The sequence below is a fragment of the Tympanuchus pallidicinctus genome, unplaced genomic scaffold (assembly GCF_026119805.1).
Source record: "Tympanuchus pallidicinctus isolate F22 unplaced genomic scaffold, pur_lepc_1.0 scaffold18, whole genome shotgun sequence".
Lineage (NCBI taxonomy): Eukaryota > Metazoa > Chordata > Aves > Galliformes > Phasianidae > Tympanuchus > Tympanuchus pallidicinctus.
In genome coordinates, this window is record NW_026294699.1 from 7393549 (window position 1) to 7417675 (window position 24127).

The window sequence follows — 24127 nt, forward strand, 5'->3', positions numbered from 1 at the left end:
TATGCTTACTGATACCATTACTGCCTCCATAGGCTTCTTGGAGTACTACGCACACCCATGTTCTCAGGGCAGTGTAGGCATTTCCCAGAGAAAAGATGCATTTATTTTGCCTGAGCAACCAAAAATCCAAACTTCTGGAAGAAACCTGCCTGTGTCAGGGAGCAGACAAGCTCTACTGAACAAAAGAGACCAAAGTTTAGCAGTCCCATTCTTCAAATGGCGTGCACACTTCAAATTGGGACTAAAACAACAGCTTGTATCTGACCCAAAAAGAGCACAGCACTAACATTTCCATTCTAAAGTATTACTAAGAGAGCTGTCAGGGCAGGTAATTTTTCTACCCTCCTCATGCTTCATTGGATTTCAGTCATAGAATCACATCATAGAATTAGAAAATGGCTTGATTTGGAAGGGACCATAAAGACCATCTAGTTGCAACCCCCTACTATATACACCACCCTTCATCTCCCTCTAAGGATTACCGGTCCTCCAACACATCTCAAATATCTGGCAAGACAGAAGTATTAATGTGCAATATGAACTGTTTGGGTACATCCTCCTTTCCAGCAGCTCCTTCCCTTCCTTTCCATCCATGCTAGCTGCTATCTCAGAATGGCATTGTGCCCAGGGAATCTGCTCCCTGGCACCACTGAGCACATTCTGACAGCATGGAAACCTTCCATCTCCTACCTAACCTTTCCCTATAGGCTTCAGATGAAATGACTGCTTAACACTTCTCAAAAATACTCAAGTTACCATATTACTCAAGCATAAACTTCATCAGAATACTTATCTGCTACCTTTGCAGTCAGAAGATTGAGAAGACCGATAGGCAGTTAAAATGATTTTCACATACTCTACTTTTGCTAAGCTTTTCATTTAAAAAGTTCACCTGCGCAAACATCCCTTCATGGGTGCCATGACCTGGAAGCAAGATGACAGACATTTACTGTCAGCTCATGAGAAGATATGCTAAGGAAGTCAGCTTTTATAGATGCTCTCTGCACACCAGCACTTGCAGAACTCCAGTATGGCTGTGACCAGGGGCATTCAGGTGCATTAGCATCCCTGAGATGAACAGAGAACTCAGTATGTTACCATTCTTCAGCTTTTTATAAGCAATTTACCAGCAACAAATGCATTTTGTTGTAGACTAGTGAGCTGAAGCTGCAGTACTTCTTTAAAGCACATGCTCTTTTGCATTCAACACTCTGAAACTGGGATGAAATCTGGGGACAAATGTAAGTAACTTGCTCAATTAGGCTTTCATCAATTTTTTAGCAGACAAAAACAAGAGACTTCTTTAACAACCCCCCCAAAAAAAGGAAAATGAAAATGACAGACTTGGAAGAGAAGGAAGAACAAGGATAAAAGGACATTATCTGCTTCCCCCAAACATCTACTCAAGGTGATATTCAGTGCAGCAGAGTGCTCTGCCCTATCTGCTATCCTCTTTATTTTCTACAGAGATTAACAAATTGCCAGTATTTTGTCACCAATTACTTTCTAAATCCTTATTTGTTCATGCCTCAAAGGTCAGTTTGCAGTGACAGTTGGAATGTTCACTGTTCCTCTGGGAATAGGTAAATTAACAGTCATGTCATGGATTATGGCCCTACTAATTTAAAAGTAGTTTTCAATGGCAGTGAGCATCTCTAGCTCAGAGCTAAATCTCCAATCACTCAAGACACTCAAACTGGGACACAAGTTTCTCTCAGGCAGCAGAGGGAATACTTCAGTGCTGATGCCCCATAAAAGCAGCGCTGAAAGCAGCCAAGGCAGAACAGAGAGCCTTCCAGAGAAATGGGCTAAAGGAGGAGAGAAAAAAAGAGAACAGGGACATTAGGCTCAAACCAACTGGCTTTTCTCACCTGTCAAAGCCATTTAAATATATATGTATTTATATCTTTAATGCAAGAAGCACATTTGAAGTTTTCTGCACACTCTATGCACTGTTCCTCCCCCTGCAATCCCACCAGGTGCGATCACAGAACAATTTCTGAAGATGAATCCCACATTGATTGGCTTTTAGTGAAGAAATCAATCGAACTATTTTTTAGTAGCTCAAGGTATCACACAAAGAAATACTGTAATGCTCGCAAGGTAAAAGGAACACAAGTCAAAATCCATTTGTTTTTCCATTTCTGCATCATGCACCTTTTCCCAGTTCTGTACAACTTGTGCATAGCAGCTGCCACGGGCACTGCTGGCGGAAAAACACAGCTCAGTTATTGCCTTGAATATCTACCATTTATTGTGTAGATTTGTTCTCTCTAGGATTTGAAAACAGTTAGGAATCTCTGCTCTCTAGAAGGAAAAACAAAGCTAAGGTGGCACGTTTGAAATCCAAGTTAGGCAATAACTTTATTTCAGTTTCCAAAACATTACCTAAGTTACAAATAATCCCATACTAAGGAAATAAGTTCATCGTGTATATGTTAGCTGTTGTCTGGAGGGAACAGCACAACCTAAGTTACAATTCTGAAATTTTAAAGAGCAAATAAAGTACGTCAACGCATTCATCTCACCCTCCTGCCTTCCTGAACATTGCACCACAGTAGTGTGCAAATGTAACAGTACCAGAGAAATGATATCTCTGCTTTCATTGCAAGTGGTGCAATCCTCTAACAAACTGCAAAATACTTATGGAATCATAAGAGATAGGACGACACCCAATAAAACAGACAGCGTTGGTTTTGATGCTGACAGAGCCTAAAATTAATAATCTTAGACTAACTGCACACACAGATGAATAGCTGAACAGGGCATAACCTCACCTTGTTTCTTTAGAGCTATTCACCAGAACCAAAGACATCCACAGATTTTTAAACTCAAGTTGCTCATTTTGGATTCTTCTCACAGACAGGGCTCAGAGGAAGCAGTTACAGGATACAGCAAGACAGCCACAATCTGAAGGAAACCATGCAAACGCTTCTTTAATTAACAACACGTTATTGTCCCTGCTTACCTCATTTCCCACAGCTTGCTACCAGCTTTGACATGTTTTCATAACAATAAAATGCAATAAATGAATTTAAGTCTCAAAGGACTCTTAGCTGCAATGTAGGAAAACCATGAAAGATAAATGATGTCTTAACTAATTTTATGATTTATTATCCCCTCAACTTTGTTCATCTTGTGATGCAGAGGAGAACTCATTTTTCTATTTGGCAGGACACTATGTCAACCTCGTTAACAGGTACCATTACCGTCACATAAATGTGTTTGTGAAAACAAGCATGGCTTCGCTCCGCTGCTGACCTCAGCACTTCAGTCTTATTACAAGCACAAGATCTGTCAGTAGCAACAACTGATGCATTTACCCAAGGATCCTGCTTGTCTGGCACTGGCATTATCATCATTTTTCTCCCCAAAAAGTTCATCTTTAAGCAAGTGTAGAGGCATGGCTTGAATTACTTGATACCTTGATACTTCATGCATTGTTTGTAAATTCTTACAAAGAACACAATTTCCACATTGTCTTTCAGAGACAAAGGACCAGTGTTAACCAGGAGCCACTGCTTGATCTGAATTTAGCATGAGCTGCATAAACTTAAACTTCAAATTTGCTTTTTGAAAGACTTCCTCAGCACACATTCAGGCTAAGAATAATCTTAACTGAATAACTGCGTTTAATATTGACAAGATGTTTTTAGGTGACAAGAGCAATACCATGAATTTTGCATCTGATGAGACTTTCCAGGCCTTACCTGTTTTAATTGAAATTGAGGGCTTTTAGTGTTTGGTGGAGCAGCTTTATGCCAATGGACAGCAGTGCTGAAGTTCTACCTGCACCTCCTGGACTGGTTTCAGGCAAAGTACAACATAAACCATAATTCAGACACTGCCTGATTTCATCTTCCAGCGCTGTTACAGCATCGGGACACAGGGAAGAGGTGCGCTTGCAGGTCTCTGACTGTGAGCATAGCTCTGTATTAACCACTGTGGAGCTTATAGCAGCCTTGGGACTGTTTTAATCCCAACGAGCAAGCACCAATTACCAAAGGGCTGCCTAACAAACAAGGATAAAGGAAGTGCAGTCCAAAAGGTCCTGAGCTCCTCCCTCTCACCCTCAGCAGTAGATACATGTGCTTCCAAACCTGCTGTCAGGTGTTCCAATAACGTGATACCTTCTCATCTGGCTGTATCTGAATAAACGACATTCAAAAGAGTGTGGGCAGACATTTAGGTAGCAATAAAAAACTGATTGCTTTCCAGACTTACAGCCCAAGTGCAGCAAAAAAATTGATTCTGAAACACACTGACACTCCTAAGCGTCTATGTTTAATTGTATTATTTCCAAACATGATCTCATTTCAAATGAATCTGATTTGATTAGATGTTCCCAATATGTTTATAAACACCTTCAAGAATTTTATACAGTCTTGATATCTGTCAGCATGGTTGGCTTTTTGCATCTCATAACTCAAAATGGTTTGTGAGCAGTCTTTGTGATCATTCTCTCTTACTTCCCCAGCTGATGCCTGTTGGGCACTTCCAAGCTCCTGTCCTCCAGTGAGTACATCTTGATTCAATCACCAACCAATCCCTTTGGAAGCAACGTTCTTCCTAACATAATGCTAATAAATCAATGACTATAATTTATTGGCAACTACTGTAATCCCACTATAAGAAGGAAACAAGTCCTCAAGGACTGCCATTTGCTTTACATTTGAGACCTAGCCATCACCTTCTCCCAAAGGATTCTACTACTTCTTCTAGGCAAGAAACAGCTATTGACACTTTCATGACCACTGGTGCAACCTGTGGTATGGTCAGCAAAATCTATTTCAGAGCTTAGACAATATTTTTATTCTATCAGCTGCCAGAATGGCCTTTGGACTTCATGAGACAGAAAAATACTGATTAATTATGTCAGGCAGGGTGCAAAGCCATCTTGCCTTTCTGTTCTCTCTTGCTCAACTGTACCCAGAGCTTTGGGCCTTCATTACACATGGGAGAAAACAAAACTTGCTTTGTTTACTACTATACCTTCCAAGTGCTTTAAATGACACAAAAAGTTCCCAATTCCTCACAGTCCCAAAGTGTTTTCTAGGAGAATGGCTTATTTGTGTTATTCCTGTCAGGACTTGATGCAGCTTGACTGCAGAACAGCAATAGCCACCTGGGGGTACAAGGGATTCTACCGCAATCCATTCATCCCAGCACCCCACATTATTTTACTTTACTGGGGATAAGGAATAAAACTTGTGATAAGTTAGGTCAACTGTTTTTAAGGAGGAAACTGTGTTTTAAAAAGCCAATTGGTTTCATAACCCAGAGAGATGTTTTCCAGATACACACCTACAACCAAAATAGCAAACAGTAGCAAGTTCTTTTAAGCAAAACATTGCATTTTACAAGCTGTACTTCAACTGCATTTTCAAGATACAGCTGTTATCTACTTGCTTGCTTTTTAAAACCAATTCTGAAACCTTTCTAACCTTCCAGTTTGCTCAGAAGGTGGTGTGAGCTGACTGCTAAGAGAGACACCGAGAGACGAAAGGATGAAAACAGACAGGAAAAGGTCCCATCTTTATCATCCCTTTACAGTGTTCTGTAAAAACAAAGGGAACAGCCAACCCTGAAAACCCTGACTTTTCTCTTTCACAGAGGTATATTAAATTTGCCATATGCACATGCAAACCAGCCTAGTAAGAGGGTGGTTAACTGCTTTATGCTAGATTCCGAAGGTCATACAAATAACTTTGTCTTCCCAGTTGCTTTGCAATCCATCCTGTTTTACTCTGTCACAAACACCTGCTGTTCTGACAGTGTTTAAGATGGACTAGAACATGATGGTCCTAAACTGGAGCCAGGGGAAAACACCTTACCAGAATCACCTGCCATGTGTTTAGATGGAGGAAAAACAATGGGCAGACTGGGACAGAAGTTAGCAGTGTCTGAACATGGGCTTCATGTTTAGATGTGTAGGTTGGGAGGATCACTCTCCAGTGGTCTGGAGAGGTTTGGGAATGGGGAAAATTACAGACCCTTGTGCTTCCAAATGGCCATCTAAAGAAGCCACTGCACAGCACAGGAAGCCCAAGGAGATGGAGCTCCTAGCACAAGGCACTAAAGCAGAGCCTGAAGCTATGCATTTCAATGTGTGTACATTTACACAGGCACCTGAGGGAAGACCAACTGTTATATCCATGTGAAAAGCAAAACCCATCTTCATGATAATGAATTGCAGAATTTTAGCTTGCAAGACCTGAAGTCTGTGGAACCAACAGATAGGTTTGCCCTGATTAGGTAGGGACTTACCCCTCTGACAGAGCCATGTGAGGACTGCGGTGGGCAGCCAAAGCCAAGCACTCAGCACAGCAATTCCTTGGAGGGAAAAGGCTATCTACCCAGTGGGTGCACTGGGCTCCAGAGGGCTGCTAGAAACAGGTTTACAGAATCTGTTCCTGAACTTCTATTCAGTTTGGACTGAGCAGCATGTCTGTGCTGCTTAATGGATGTTCTTCTGTTGCAAAAGATCTTCTGCAGTCTTCACAGAAGAGATCATGTTAAGCCTAGACTGACTTCTACGGCAACAGCATCTTGCCAGATAAAATGCCTTCTTTCATCATGTATCGTATTTAAAAAGTTTATCATCTATTGCAGAAGCACAGGTTTGACACCTCCTATGTGAAGTTGATTCATGTTTGTGCTAAACCTGGGTACGGTCCAGCTGACACAGTCAGCTAAATTATTGCACTGCCAGTTTAATATTTTGCCATCTGCTAACTGAAAGCTCTGCTGCCTGCTGGGTCCCATAAAGACTTTTATTTATTATATTACACATGGCAACATCTGCCACAGGATTCAGCTCAGCTCAGTTTCCTAATTAAACAAACAAACACTACATCTCCAGTACACGATTGGGTCTAACTATTATTTATAAAATGTGTGATAGGTATTTAAGAGATATACATTGTCTGTTCTGGGTGATCAAAAACACGTCCCACAGCCAGGGGGCACAGAGGATTGTTAGAACAAGCTTTAAGCTTCTCAAATACTCTATCTTGCAATCACAAAGCAACTAGAAATCTCTTCGTGTATTGTATTTTTGCTCTTTCTTTATTATTCAGATGCTCAGTTTATGCTAATTAAAACTATGAGGTTATTTTGGACCCCAATTAGTTGTATGCCAAGTGTTGTTTGCCAGGGCCAGCAGGGGAGAACAGCTTCCTTTCTCTCTTGGAAGTGGCACTTGATGAAAAGAGGCAGCAGATCTGAGCACTACTGCACTCTTCAGCTGTCACTGACACCACGAATGCACTTCCCAAGCCTATTTCAAACTTCATCTTAATGAGAGAAATCACTAAAAAAAAACCCAACTATCACTGGTTACACACCTACATCAAGGCTCCCCCCATCTGTGTAGTCACGTGCAGTTCGATCAGGCTGGGAAGAAAACTGGATGAAATCCAGGGCTAATGAATTCAGTGGCAACGCCACAGGTTCTTCAGATTGTCTTTTAACCCACCTCTCATTTTAAACATGGAAGGGAAGATATCAGCAGTTTCAACCATACCTCCCCTCAAAGAAATCATTTCCCAAATCAAACTTTCAAAAATCCAAGGGAAAAATAGCTCAACTAGAGTTTATTTTCCACTTTGCCACTCTTGCAACTGGATCTCATTTACTGCATGCAATTCTATATAAAAAAATTTAAAAAACAAAGAAGAGAAGCAAGACCAGCCATACTTTTTTTTTTCCCTTTATAGATATCTCAAAACTTCTTGTTCATTCCTGTAAAATCCTGTAAAAAATAAATAGCCTCCTAAAACAGCTATCTTAGGCTTATTTTTAACCAGTTTTATTTTTAATTGCTTCCAATTGCTTCCAGTGCCATTGTCACATCAAGACAGCCCTTCTGTTTTCATCAGAACTGGTTTAGTTCCCTGAGTCAAGAATCAGAAATCATTTCATTCGTTTCCTTTGCACCACGGTGACAGGTGCAGGCTGGCTTCCACCATCCCTTGCACCCTTGGGGTAGGAAGTCATCCCAGGCGACAGGAAAAAAAGTTGTTTTGTTTTGTTTTTATGAAAATAACACTGATTTTCAGTTTAAAAAAAAAAATCACTGCCTTCAAAATTTATTTTTAAAACAACTGACCTCCTGGGTCTCATCCCTACATTTGGTGGGGGCTCTCCTGCCCCTCTGCCAGTGTGGGCTGAGCTGGGAGCTGCCAGCCTCACCTTTGTCCCTGCAGGAGCCTGCTCAGGACTGCACCCTCACACTGATGTGCCACAGCACACACCTCAGCTGGCACATCAGTGCCCCAGAAATTAATCACTACCACATAATACAGGCTGCCAAGTCACCCACTATTAAAAAGCCCCAGACTCTGAGCTATTTGTGAATGAACAGACTCCCTGCCTACCTTAATCTTTCAGTAATAGAAAGAATACCTCCCTATCTAAGTGTACTGAACTTTATGCTACAATTCCTTTGTCACAGCACAAATAAAACAAGGCAAGACCATATTAAACCATTTATATTTTCCATGATCCACAGCACCTATAAATGTAACATTTAAAAAATCCGTTTATTTCTAAGATGGAAACAAGGCTGGAAACACTGGCAGCTCTACTTGTCTTGATTAAGCAATGTGTGCTACAGAATACGTTTGATATTAACTGCTTCTAATTAATTTTGGAGTGTAATATTTGGATGTGTACAGGCTCAAAGTTATGAATCTTTTCCCATTTCACTGGTGCCTGCACAATGAATTATTTATGATGGAGTCATCACAAACAGAAAACCCCCAGCCATACATGATCTCTATCATCTTTCTTTTCCAACTCAAACACAAAGTATGCCATCACTTTTTGAAGACCCTGTAGTTCTGAACAAAAGGAAATGGTGAAAAAGGCAGAAAGCTAATTACTTGCACATAAATGGCGAACATGCCAGCCAGATGCAGCCAGTACCAACAAAAAACAGGTTCAAATAGCAAGAAGGCATGCCTTAGAGCTGGAACTCCCCTGCACCCCAAGTGTACGATAATCTCACTGGACACCTTCCCAGATAGCCTTTAAACTGGTGACTCTTTTCTACTTATCCTGTCTGGCCATGTTTGGTACAGGCTTAGCCCATGTTAGGGGAATTGTACCCAGCTCAGGCACCTGCTTGCAGCGAGAGCCCCTCACACCCCCTGCAGGTCTGGAGCCATGCACTGAGCCCTGCACAATGACTGTTGCAACAAAGCCCTGCATCCGCACTGTTGGGTTTTTTTTGTTAGCATGTGATTCCTGGTTTCTGATGACCCCCTTCTTTCTATCCCAGGCACGTTTATCAGCCTGTTTGTGTTTGGGGGCTCAGAGCACTAAGCCAGGGAAATAGATGATGGAGGAATTTGGGGCAGAGAGAGATGTCAGATGTTGAATGCTGAGATATCTTACAATGCAGGAAGGCAGAGCCCCTCCTTCCAGCACTGTAGGAGCACAGGTTCAGCTTTTCACCCCTTTACACATCCACTTGTTGCAGCAGAGTGCTTGTTACCTTCCGTGGCTTCAGGACACACACGCCTGGCTCTTCAGCTTCATTTCTCATGTCTGCACATAACAAATACGGACTACTTCTCTGACAATTACATCCTTACAAATAAACAGGCTGGCAGTCCTGCCCTGTTCATGCACTTGTTTCTCTCCCTGATGACAAGTTATCTCGAGAACAGCTGGCAGACACCCTACAACATGGTACTTCTCCCATCAAATGTCAACATGCTTTTCAGTATTCTAGCCTAAGTATTTCCAGTGTCATGCATTATTTTCTCTTGATAAAACACTCTGTGCATCATGTTCAAAAAATTAGATCATATATCATTGGTGTTTCTTAACACCTCACATATTATAGATGAGCAGAAATTTCAAACAGAGATATGGATGAAATTTGACAATGTATATCAAGCAAGAATATGGCCAGTTCTCCAAAGAGCCCTGGGAGGAGGCTGTGACAGCTCACACCAGTGCCTGCACAGAGCCTCAGCCAAGAGAAAATTATCCTGAGGCCTTGCCAGTCAAACACGCACTTCACCACAGGGAAGTACTGACTCTGGGTGACACGAGCTCTGCTGCAGTATTTGTCAAACTGACAGGTTTCCACTTCTGTGTAGTTGGTTTTTCTGCACACGTTCCACTCGGTTCAGCTGAACTAAATCTCGGCCTTCGTGTAAGAGTCAAAGGATTTCACCACTGACACAGCAAATCCTTCTTTATGCCACGTAATTCCTTGTGCCCCTGGGTCACTTCCCAATTTGACTGGGAGCATGTCCCACATACTTCCTAATGCTGTTAAAGGCAACAGTTTGTTTCTGCTCGGCATCATTGGTAGGAAGTGTCCTGTTGATAAGATTATCTGCCGTTCAAAGAAAGACCATGGCTAAAAGGACTAGCACAGCTGATGCAAATTGTCCTTACACAAAGCATGAAAGCCCAGGAGCTGGTCAAGGGATACAAAATGCCCTTCCAGTCTGACACTTCAGATATTCACTAGAAAGCCAATGACTCCTGATGATGAGATAACAGTAAAAGGAAGAGTTGAAGAGCACAATGGAAAAAAGCTTTACTATCAGCAGAATGTGGTTTTTCTTGCCACCTGCATCATTTTATCAGTACAACAGGTAGACTGTGGCACAACATTTTTTATTTTATTGGAAACCAGCATGTCTTCCTGTAGGCATCTTGCTGTCTACAGCTCAGTACTCAGAGAGGCCCCCCAAACCCAATTAGATTTTGGTGTAGAAATACATTAATGTCATAGTAGCTGACCAACTGTGAACAACTTTGAGGGTTGCAAACAAATCCATACGCAGTATAGTTAATTCTGTTAATTGATGGTAATAAAATACATCATTATATCATAATTGGCCCAGGTAAATAACTGTCCACTGCTAATCTGACATTGCACCAATTTGTGCCTCTTTCTGCAGAGGCTTTCCAAAGGCAGCACTCAGTCAGTTCCACTCTGTGCCCCCCAGTGGCAGTGGAAAGGCTGAAGCTTATGCAGCCACGCACTGTCAACAGAACACAGAAGAAATGCACTTACGGTAATGCAGAGCTGTTCAGCTGTGTCACAGCTTTTCCTAATGGAATCCAACAGAACTTACCTAGAAACAAATTCCTTATATTACACAGTATAACAATTCATTTAAAGGTTGCTATTGATGGAATAACAATTGGTGGCAAAAGGGGTATCTCTCCCAGCCATTCACAAAATTCAGTCTTCCTTTTAGTTCGAGTAACACAACATGATACCTCAGATCCCTAAGAATCTGTGGCATTCTGCACTTTCATCTGAAGCTTTCCTTGAAAGCACTGACTCAGTTTTTCTTTGCCAAAATAGTGAAAATAAAAGAAATAAACCTATCAAAAACCGTACTGAAAGCAACTGGTGAGAAGTTCACTCTTGAAGACATACCAAACACGACTCTGAAAGATTACAAGTGAAACTTCAGCCTAACTAAAAACTGAGAGAATATCAAAGTTCTCCCTGAAATGACTGGTTCTGTATTCATGGAAAATTTCAACAAACATTGCATGATTTCTCTGGACCCTCTGAGACATACACAATGCAATTAAAAGGAAACATTTACTTCCACTCTTGATGGTATTACCTGAGGGATAGCAGATGCCAGATAGTTCAGTGTTTATTAGAAGCAAGTAGCAAGTTTGGCAATTGGAATTGGCTCAACCCTCTCTCACATTTTTGTAATTTTATAACACCATATGGTCACTCCAGATTTTTCTGACTATCTTCCGGTTTAAGTTCAGCTGTTTCACAGAACATTTAAAATGAAGTTAAGCATATTGAAGATATAATGATAAGCAACAAAGAGACTTTGGAGCAAGGGCTATACAATTACTGTGTACTACAGATTGCTATCTGAACTAGTGAATATTTGTTAGCAAAATGCTTAGTACCTTTGGTCACTGAGGACTGGGTACCAGATGAGGTTAACAGCTATTCCCAAACTCTCCAAGACCATGGCAAGACTTCTGGACAGAGCTGAAACACAACCTGAAGGTGGAACAGTCCCCTGCAGCACGGTGACCCCACCACAGCTGCTGGCAGCACTGCTGACAAGCACATAGGCAAGTTGCATTCAAAGCTTTATATATCTTAACAGCATCCTGTGCTGCCTTCAGAAGAAAACTGCAGACCAACATTAAGTTTCCGGTACCATTTACTTGAAAGTAATTTCATATTCTTAAGCATGCAATGATGAAGAAAAGCCAGTAATATGAAGGCAGCATGATTGTGCTGATATCACAGACCTTTGGCATTAGGTTTGTGTCCCCAGGTTCTGCCACACAACAGAAACTAATCCAGTTTCTGCCTTCCTTCTATTTCCTCTCTCCATGGCCAGGCCAGTGCAACTGGAGTGTTTCTGCTCCAGCAACAGAGAAGGGAAAGGCAGCAAACAGGTCTCCTTGCTCTAACATTCCTCCTGCTGCAGAGCAAATGCCAGAACAGAGCCACTGCAGATATGAGGTGGATGTCTCCAACCAGGAAACTGATAAAGTTGAGCCATGCTTCTCAAGGTATGGAGCAGAAAAGGTGCTTATACTATCTCAAGCCACTTCTTTTGTAGAGGTGCAATGTCCTCTAGGGACAGCCACATCAACTCTATTTGTTTCGGAGCTAGAAGCTTAAAAAAAAATTCTGTCCCACTTTTTCTCCTAGCTACATTCTTCTTAAGTCCCTTTTAATTACAGCTTCATGTAATTTAATTACACTGAGATTCTGGTTGATGTTGGATTTTGCAATCAGCATCATGAGACATTGAGTACTGTTGCTCATTTCGGCTTTCCCTACACACACACACAAAAAAAACCCCAAAAACTAAGAAAGGCAACAGTCATGGAAGATCTGTACTGTCATAACAGGGAATTGGCACAGAACTGTTCCTAAAACACCTCCATATTCTTAGAATTCAGAAGTTTGTCACTACTCACACCAGAAGTGGCCACCACAGACATCTCACTTCACGGTATGGAGCACAGCTCCTAGGATGGTCTCTATCAGGAATGTTTAATTTCAGCTGTTGTTCATCTTCCCCTAAAATAAACCAAGGAGTGGCTAGCCTTGCTGTCAGCCTGGGTCCTGCAGTTCTCCTTAACTGTTAGACAACAGGAAAGAGTAGAGTTATGCAGGACAGCTGTTCCAACATCTTTTGCAATTGAAATGCAATTCAGTCTTGACTATTATTCTACAGATCACATCTCCTCCTTTTTATAGATTTCCACACTCATTTCATTGAATTAGAGTTTAGGTTGTGATTCTTGCTTTTCCTACATAAGAACTTCCCTTAACCTCTCTGCTCTCCAAAAAAAATTATCTACTTCCTTTCAAGAAGGAAAACTAGCAATTTAGAATTAGCTCCATCCCTAAGTACCTAAATAAATATTCAAAGAATTCAGAATTCAATTTCCAGGTTCACTAAATGGCCTCACAAACATACTGATATAAATAAGTAATAGATAATATATCTCCACCGGTAGCATTTACTTTCAGCCTTGCAGTTATGGTTTCAGTGAAATTGCTCACGTGCTCATCTTTAACTATATTGGTCTTGTCATAGTAGAGCTCTCTCCAAAAACAAAACCCCAGCATTGATGCTAGCAGTCAGGAAAGCCACTCAGGGAATGATCGATTGATGTATTAGTTGCCATTTCAATGTCACTGACTTCCCAGGGAATTGAGGGCAACGAGAGTGCTGGTTAATCAAGTCTCACATTTATCAGATTATCAGCAAAATATATTTCCTACAGATGCATGGCAGAAACATCAGCATGACACAGCAATCTGTTTTGTTAATAACTGATATTACTATGTAATTTATTGCTGACATCTACAGCCAGGCAAGGTACTCAAGTTCTTGCTCCTCAATGGCAGAGAGCAAAAATGCATAAATCATATAAAATAGAAAATCCCGAGAAGGTTTTTAAAGCATGCTCCTCTTTTAGCACCACAACTTCAGCAATGACTTCAAGCCTGACACGATGGCAATGCAGTGGGTCTGGGCCTCATTAAGTTTTAATCAACCTTTATCCACCATAGCTTTTGAAACGAACTGTTACTAATGACTAGTCATATGTCAGTCTAATGAATGGGATGCAGATTTCCAATAAAATAATGAAATTAACTTGTTTAGACTTTTGTTCCAGTTCCATGGCACACAGCCCCAGGTAATTACAGCTAGCACTACTCATCCGTTTTAAGTCTGTTTATTTACTTAAGGTCTGTAATCAGGACATCCCAATTTAGCTCATGTCAGCTGTTTTTTATGAGTCTAGAAACACTTGTCTTACTAACAAAGAGATAAATACGTGCAAGCCGTGCAAAGTGCTAAGGCATCAATTATGTGTACACAGACATGCAAGAATGGAAACAACGTGAAAAAACATTAAGGCACAATCTCTGGTCATAAAACTGTATCTCAGTGTTTTCCTGGGACAGCAGCAATTACTTTTGGGAAACTGAATAAGGTTTCAAAGGCATCTTTGCTAGGTACAATTTGGTCCTTCTCTCATTTAAAATCCCAAGGGCAGACTACAATAAACTGAGCTAAATTTTCAAATATTACTGCATTCGAGACTGTCACAGTTGTGACATAGCACGATGGCCTGAGCTGCAAACATGCGGCAGTTTGGCACCTTATTGTGCACCCTATGAACGCAGGGAGCTTCAGTCTGATTTGAAATGAGAAATTATTAATGTTTTATTACAAATTCATTTTGTAACAAGAATTACGTGAATAGATCATACCAAAGACTTTCCAAGAGTTCCTTCTGAAGTTACTCCAGTAAGCATCCCCTAATTACATCCTGTAGTCACAGATCGCTCTACAAGTGTTGTAGAAGAAGACATGTACAAGTGATGGTATGGTGTGGCAGCCTGGTCAAGCAGGGATATTGATTTGTCATAAAGTAAAATAGATGCACGTAGCAAGTAGCCTGAAGTATTTCTTGTTCTCCTGTGGCTCCCTTCCTGTTTAGAATATACGAGAGACTTAATGACACTTAATGACGCAGACTAACGTAAGTTACTATTGATAAAGTATTTCATTTTCCTCCTTAGTTTTCAGACTAAGTAAGAATTGAGAGAAGACCTCTGAAAAGATGATACCAGCTTTGTTTTCTATCGTTAGTTTCCCTTTGAAAGACAAAAAGCACGACATTCACCAGACTCTCTTTGTGGGAGAGCCCAGCACAAAACCACAGCATGCTCATGTTACTGCTGCATGCCTCCCAACACAAGCCAGAGGACACTGCTCACAGCTAAGTTGATTTAGTTTAATCTGCAATCTTTCTCCTTCTATATTACATTATGCCCTGATCCATCTTTCAGATTAACTTTGGCAATTAACTGAGGTGGCTAATTCAGAAGCCTAATTGTTCTCTGTTCCTTGTGTAATCAATACAGACAAACCACTGGATTAGCACGCAAGGAAGTTTAAGTATAAATGTTAGAAGTTTTATGGTTTAACTCAACCCTGATTGCTCAACAGACCCTACTGGAACCAAGTCCAGATGGCTTCCCCATGTTCACACAAGGAAAGCACAGCACAGAAAAGCAGGGATCAGCCACCCCAGGGCCTCAGCAGCACGCACACAACTCTTTCTTCCCTTTCACCATGCCTGATGCAGCGCAGCAGGAGGGCAGACCTCACCAGGTCCCCGCAGACCGAGGTCTGCCATGACTGATTGCTATATGAGGCCTGGAAACAGTCAAATCTGCAGCAGCCAGCCAGTTCCCAAGCTCCAGTAGCTAGAGCTTAGCTTGAACTCTGAAGTACAAATTTGTCTTTTCCAAAACTTTGGTAGATTACATACTCCTGCTGCCTATGCAGATTTCTCATTCCCCTCTGAATGTTACAATTTTTTTTGGACTTCAGATAGTCCTCTTCATGGCAACAAGTCCTGCGATATGGGTGAGAGCTGATTCTTTCATCACATTAGAATTTCATGAACACCTGGAGAACGGGATTCAGTAATGTTAAAAAGTAAAAGGAGAATGGATAAAAAAAAATATTTTTTTTTAAGTGCATCATTTTCCTTATTAATCACTATAAAGAAATTAGCCCTTTAAATATTCTATTAACATAACTGTTTCACCATTCCCAAACTTTCCCAACTTCAATGCCAAATTCTGCAAGAGGACAACAACTGCAGCTTGCAGGATCCTGTGCCAGGCAGGGCTGACCCTGCACCAGCCTCTGTGCTGTGCTTTTGCCTGACTTCTCATGCACAGCAAGCTGCATTTGCCTGACTGATCACTGTTGCCTATTGAGTGGCCCACAGTGATATCTCAGTCTCTCTTCTGGACTGGTACATGTTATTTAGATCTCAATATGATATGTTGAGCAATTTTAACTCTTTTCATCAGATATGTACTTGCAGCAGCTGCATTCAGCTTTATCATTTACCACTATGTTACAAGTCCCCTTGGTGAAATCCTTAATTCAAATTAGGTCCCAATTAAAAAATTAAAAAATGACATTTACAGAAGTGGCAGTATTTTCAAAGTGGCATAAAACTTGTAAACAACAATGACAGCAAAAATAAACAACTAAAACATGGGATTTAGGGAATGCATTTGCAATTTAAAGAGATCTGTAGAATATGCTGGCAGTTGGAGTTATAAAAACTGAGATGAAATAGAAAGAATATTTACTTTCTTCTGGCAACGTATAAATTGCCTGCATTTAGAATTACTGCCATAAATTTTCAGCACTGACAAACATGCCTGTACTGCTAACAGCATTCAGTGATTACTGGGATGAATAAGACTCATTTCTAACATAGCATAGCATAAAGACATAAGGAAAATGAATTTTTAAATGTCCTTAAGCTGGATCCCACAGCTATATGCCCAAAAAAAGAAAATCCATTGCTTTCCTTGGAAGTTCTTCGGTAACATTCATTTTAGACTCGGTCAGATCCAAAGACAACTGAACTTGGCAGGATGACAGAAGGGCCTCACACCAGGCTCTTGCTGGCTCCAGGCACTCTTGGAGCGTAATGACACTGCTCAGAGCTCCAGGGCTATCCGCAAGAACAGCTGGCTGAAACATAGGGGCTCCCGGTCATGCTTATGCCATAACCCTGATGATACAGCCTCCACATGGGGGGTCAACATTTACACGCATTTGCAAGTTGTAGCTCTCCAGCCACAGCCTGCACAGGTAACTTGTAGAGGAAACCACAGCAAGACCATGAAAAATCAATGTAGTCCTTCAGCAGACAAAAAAAAAGTCATAACGTGATTGAATATTTACAAAAACAGGGCCTGTCTAAAAGTCAGGAGGACCTTTTCCCAGGTCAGGGCCTGGCAAATAGACATTTTGGCTTCTAAGAGCACGCACTGCAGAGTGTCTGTCTGTCCCCTGCCTCCTGCCTGCCCTCAGACATACCTGCACAGCACTCAGCCCATTCAGCTCCTCATTCCTATGTGACAGTGCTCATTCTCCATGAACCATTTATTCACGCAGATTTAAACTCACGCTGAACCAACAGATGTCCTGAGCAACAGATACTCACTGCAGCCACAGCAACCTGAGGCACCAGACCTCTTCATGATTTGCTCAGTCATCTTCTCCCTGAAGATAAAAGCATGCAACAACTCAGACAACAGAAACAAAAGGGTGCTCCAGACTTGTCCAGACTAACACAAAAATATACTTAAGCTTTTCATCTTAAAGTAAAATAGATGCATGTAGCAAATAACCCTGTAGTATTTCTTGTTCTCCTGTTGCTCATGCTGGTGGATCCATGCAGTGTCACTCTGGCCATACACATAACACCTCAGTATTACACCTCTGCGAGCCCCCTGTAGCTATCCTGGATTTCTCCTTTGTGCTGCAACCACAGGGATGGAAATATGGAAACACATTTAACCTCTTTCTCTCATCTTATACGTGTTTTTCAAACTGATTTTACTGGGTTGTTATACCAGATGAAAACCACATGCAAACACAAAGCAGTATGCAACTGTGCAGCCACACATTGTGATGCTTCCTGGCCACAGCTGCCTCTCAGGTAGCTCACTGCTCTGCTGCCCTTTGTTTTTTTTTTACTATCCTTTTAAAGACGAAAATCATATCAAGAGCAGCCTTCTATAATAACACCAGTAGGATTTTACGGAAATGAAGTGACCTTTCATAAGTATCATCTGAGCTCCTTTTGGCTTTTAATTCAAGCAGCGTGCTGAGCATAGCACACAGGTGTAACAGTAGACTGTATCAAAATTCTGAGAGAATTATGTCAAAAGCTGCTTTTTTTTTAATTGTTATTAAAGCAGAAGTCAATAAGACATTTGCTGACATCTCTACACCACACTGAAGTGCCCCACATCAGTTGTAGGAGCTCCACTGAAGCAGCAAGGTAAGTGTATGTGCGTGCCCACAGCATGGTACCCTGCCATCTCCAAGCTGCCCCAGCTGTCCCATGGCTGCAGCAGGCTCACTGCAGGGACACGGGGCAGCCAAGCACCTCAGCACAACAAGCAGCTGGAAGCCACCAGCTGGCAGGGCTGGGCAGCCTTCTGGGGGCTTCTGCCTCACCTCTCCTGATAGCACTAACTCCTCCAATACAAAATGTAACATTTGCTTAACAGGTTGCAGATGTCAGCTGCACATTTGCTGACTCTTCCAGAAGTTCCTGGGAATGCAGACAGCATTCTTTTTATTGCTGCAACAAATAACAATGAATTTTCATTGTTCCAAGAGTCTGACTGCAACTGCTGTGGGCATGCAGGCAGGTGTGCGATCCACAGGCAGCCGTCTTTCAACTCTCACAGCTTTCCTCAGCTGCTGTCATCCCTGGCAGTAATTTCCAAAAGGTATTAGAATATTCATAGCCACTTCCAAACAGATTAGGCATAGGCAGTAAATCATATGAGATTAACTTGGCAAAACATTTTTATCTTTTCATGTGCAGCTGTTTAAATTTTTGTAGCAAAGGAAGTTGTTTCATTCTGCTCTTAATATTTGGATTTACCTTTGCAGCAGAGATGTGGAAGGCGTGAAGAGAGATCAAGATCTCAGTTTTACCTAGTGAGCAAAGAGATTTTTTCCAATGGGCTACAGGGCCAGATGCCTGCAGAACAGGCATCCTCCCTGAGAAACCACAGGAAACTTCCCAGCAACTCCAGACTGAGATAAGATCAATCATTACAAGGTTGACGATAAAAAGCAGGAGCAAGAAACACAGCAAAGTGCTCCCCATTGCCTTTATTTTATTGAACAAACCACGTAAAGGCAAAAAGAGAAGCAGGAATGCTCCACCTGCCATATCAGTGCCAAACAGCATCACCTGAGCTCATTGCAAATCTGCATTCTTCAGACATTTGGACTGAAAGAAGTTAATTCAACTCAAATTCTGTAAGTCAAAATATTCACATACTTCAGCATCTGGGAGATCAGAAATTGGGATACTTTCACACTTCAACATTTCAAGCAACTTTCACATCTCATATGAGTAGAATATTTCCCAATTCAAACACCAAAAAACCTTAAACAGAAAAAAAAATACTTTGAACAAGAAGTGTTTGTTCTTTTTAAGCTTGGATTAAATCCTCTCAGGATATGTGGTGCTCTGCTGCTGCCCCGGCTGGTAGTGGTAGGTTTTGTGTTTCATTATAAATCAATAAATACAATATTAGGAATCAAGAGCAATGCAAAGAATTTTTGCTCATGAATTAACCCAAGCTTTCCATTGCATCCAACATACAATGTGCTTGAATTTCTAACAGCACGTATCTCACAGCATAGATTAACAGAACAGGATAACCAGACCCTGCTGCAGCTGCTCTGCTGATGAACTTTGATCCCACTGCCTGTTGCTCCATTTACACGCTGGCTCCACGTTGCAGTGCTGACAACATGTGCTTGCTGTCAAGCTTCTCAAATGTAAAATTCTCACACAAGCCAAAGTCAATCTGCATGAGAGTTTACAAGGGTAATCTCTGCCCTTCTCACGTTTAATAATGCAAAAAGAATAATGAAGAGACTGGCAACAGAGGACCAAACAAAATACACAGGCAATGAATTAATTCCTTTGGAAGAAGGAACCAAACATACTTTCAGTGGCACAGTGCCGCACAGTGCTTCCAATTCAGCCATCACAATTCTCCTCTAACTTTGTGGTAGAACAGTGCATTAAGTGGCCTCATGTCTGAAGGCTCCCATTTGTTCCATAACCTGTTTGAAGACAGTCCCAGACACATTCTATTTCTTCAAAGCAGGTTTAAGCATGACAACTCCATGCTCCTGAAGCACTACTTGGCTTCATGATAACACAGGAAAAGAGTTAAAGCCCACCACACTTCAGCAGAACACTTTCTACTGACTTGACATCCACTTTGGCTCATCCCCCAGAGATGAACAGTACCAAACTACCAAGAGTTCACTAAAATAAAAGTTTCTGATCCTCCCATCTTCCTCCAAGTTTTCTTCCTTCTATTCAGAGCTGTTTTGTCATTTCTGAGACTGAAATGTGAGCAAACTCCTTCTCCTTGACAGTCAAACCATATACAGCCATTATTTAAATACTAAAACAAAGATGAACTCAGACAAATGACAAAACTAAAATATCACATTCCAAGAACAAAAAGCTGCCCAAATAATGGCAACATACTGGCTTTTTCCTCTACGGAACAGGCAAACTCATCCTTTGCTAAGGTACCCTTAGGGCAGACAAACAAACCCTCTAGAGCTCCTAGGCTTACTTCATACTGATATTTCAAATGCAATTACCCAAGTTCATAAGTAAAAACTAGATGCGTACCAGTGAAGAGAACATCTCTTGAAGTCACCCTGATTTAGAGCAGGAGCTAAAGTTTCTGAACATGAATAAACTTGGGACCAAGCCAACATAAAGCAGAGAGGAAAAGCTCCCTGCCTTGTTAAGCCTCTGTGTAAATCTGTACAAGCACATTAATGCTGTCCTTGTCTCCTGCTGCAGTACACCCTGCATCAGCCCAAGGACAAGCCTGTAACTCCTATGCCAAAACCTGACCTTTGCAGGGGCAGTTGCCCCATACCTGTGCAGATGTTGGAAGCTCTGTCTGCAGGCAAACTGCTGCACCACTCAGCAAGAGCTTGTAGCTGAGTTGTGCATTCTATCTGTGTTAGCTTGGCTATTGAATTTATTTAAGGAATAGTGATGCTGCTTCTACTTCGTTTCCATGACAACAATCCTAAGAATTTTGTCTTCATATAAATGAGTTATTGCTTTTTGTGTTTCTACAGTCAAGGCAGAAAAATTAACATAATATGGTTTCAAGAAAGACAATCAAATCTTCCAATCCTCCCAACACTCCTACAGGTAGCAAATTCTTAGATTTCATTATCAGAGATATAAACAGGGTGAAAAGCAATCCGCATTCCAGCAAGTATTAACACTGGAGAGATTTAATTTCAGAACAACTTATATTAGAAAAGATTCCTTTGATGTCCACATTCCTGCATACATTCACAAAGAACAGCCTCGCTGAACATCGCACATCTCTCAGCTTCAGTCCCCAGAAAGCAGCTTTGAGATATTTATCCATCAATTACGGTCACTATTCTCCTTCATACTTAATTTCACCTCTTATTTATTGGTAATATATTCAAGTTATTTTCCCTGACCATAACAACAAAATCTCCTCAAAATGGACATTTCAAAGTAGACAGGAAAGAACGAAGAGAGAGAGGAAGAACTTAGGATGAACATTGTTAGCTAAGTCTTAGAATGAGTTAGGCTAAAAAAAAAAAAAAAAGAATTAGCTCCTTTCTCCTTTATTGCTCATAGCATTGCACGGAGATTATATGTACAACAGATTGAACAAACACTACAGCAGATTCACAACACGACACAACAGAGACATTTTTAGTTTGTGATGCCGTGAGACAGATCTCATTGTGTGGTTACAATTCCGCTGACTTTGCTGAAAAAATGAAAATCTGGACTCACCACCAGCCATTTTCATGGCTTTGACCAGCGTGCATTTGACTTATAAGGCACAGCTGCCAGCAGTGATGGATTCTGGGTTCTGTACAGCAGCTCAAGATAGATGGGTGCATAAGCATGGCATTTATGCTGTTATCAAGCATGCAAGCAAGCACACTAAATCAGCCACAGAGCAATGAATGTTTTAGGGTCAGTTGAGCAGGAGAATGCAATTCTGTAAACAGTAGGGGCAGAAAGATTTTTCTTCAATAAGAAGAAAAAAGGAAGGGTTGAATATAGAGAAAAATGAAGAGGCACATGTTGTGCAAAGCATGATCAAAATCCTGATGGTTCCCACTGAATAGCAGACTGGTGAGCATCACTAAGTCACTTGTTTTGACCTGATATATGTAAAAAAAAATCCTTAATAAATTAGCCGTTATAATTAGATATTGGTTTCTTTTGGTGCACTGTAATCATAAAGACAAAGAAATGTGTCCCTGACACAGTCTGAAAGACCAATTTGCCATTACAAGCTTCTAATGGTGCCAGCTACAACGTTATTTGTTTAAAAACAGTTTTAGTTCAGGAGACAAGGAAGGTCTTGAGCTAATTTCTGTTTCAAATTTGCCAATCTCCCTAATTAGACACAAAAATGTGAGCACATCTTAAGATTTCCACTTGAGCAAGTGAAGAGCACAGCCAATCACACTGCAGTTCACCTTTAGAATAACTGAAACAACCAGGAACTCTCAGCCTTGCATAAGAAATAGGCAGTTCTTCCTTGCGTGGAATAAGTCACAACAAAAAAGTAAATGAAGTTCAAACAAAGAACCTGGGCCATTTGCACAGCAGGACCATCAGATCCCACAGGGTCTCCATCACTAAGGAACAGACTGTTAAGATCAGGCCTAAGAACAGCAGAGATATTTGCTACAAGACAACACATCACTCAGAACACTGAGGAGGAAAGAATTTGGCAACTAATGTTGAAAAGAAACTGAGAATACCGCAAATTAACAAGGAAGTCCTACGGGTTGTATTGAGAGAAGTCTGTCCTGGTCAGTGTACAGAGACTTTCAACCATACTCGACACGGGCAAAGTCCCTGGAATTCACTTGGCTTCTCCCACGCTCCTGGGACCACAGCCAGGCCAGCCAAGCAGTGCCAGCAGCAAAGTAGGCAGGGACTCCCTGTTGTTGTCTCCCTTTCCTTTACTAATTCTGCATCAATATTATTTTCATCCATTTTTATTCTCTTAAGAGGAAACAGTGGCTGAGCAAACAGGATTGTAACCCAAAGAGCGAGCAGTAACTGAGCCTTAACGGCCACTTTGCTATAAAAGAACGGAACCAAGAGAGGTTGTATTTGGTAATAACACTGCCCGTGGTTTGTCCTTCCTTCCTAGGTAGTGATAAAAGTCTGTAGAAATTATCCTTTCTCTCCAGTCATCTCTGTCAAAATATCACCTTCTGGCTGTTATCAGAGCAAGGACAGCAGCTACAGGAATCTCTGAATGCTTAGGCACTGCTCAGCCCTACAAGAAGGGGCAAAGGGGCCCAGGCTCATCATAGAGCTCATAAGCAGATCAGGTCCTCAGTGCAAGTCTATATCTTCAAACCCAACAGCTAAGCAATCCTTGGGAGTTTACCTGTGGACCACTTCCATTTAACTTTTATTCAAGCACGTAGACTCAATCAAAATCTAGACTTCAAAAATATTAATATATCCTCAACAACACCAATAAATTCAAAAGACAGGCAACACACTCTTCAAAGGAGTGAGAGAATACTAGGAATTAACTGAGACTTTATACAGAAATATTAAGAGAAGTCAAGAACGGGATCATCATTAGAGGCCATCCTACCTCAATTGAGGTATGTAGGGACAAAAAAAATAAAAAGGATTAGGGAAACCTTGAAGTGGCAGGAACAAATAGATTTTTTTTTGAGCTTTATTCACTTCTAATTGTCATTATTTTGAGACTGAAGAAAGTCACGTTTTCAACACGTTACGGTCATGCAATTTCCTATGGCATTGCAAGTTTTACTTTCTATCCTCCACACGCTATTTTTGCTCTTATGCTATTTTTTATATTTATTTATATATTTTAAAAAGCTGATTTTTCTTTTTAATCCCTTTGCAGTCTCCTATTTCACTGAACAATGTTGCTGTGAGATGACTAATGACACGT

The 24127-nt window shown here is 41.1% G+C and overlaps 1 long non-coding RNA gene across 1 annotated transcript in view; it reads right to left on the bottom strand.

The window, feature by feature from the left end:
- Window positions 1-2798: 2798 nt before the first annotated feature.
- Window positions 2799-24127, bottom strand: part of LOC128079154 (uncharacterized) — a 75431-nt gene continuing 54102 nt past the window's right edge. The window contains exons 2-3 of the long non-coding RNA XR_008205988.1: window positions 17542-17600; window positions 2799-2910 (exon numbers count right to left, since the gene is read on the bottom strand). This is a non-coding gene — a long non-coding RNA (uncharacterized LOC128079154). The remainder of the gene's footprint in view (window positions 2911-17541; window positions 17601-24127) is intronic.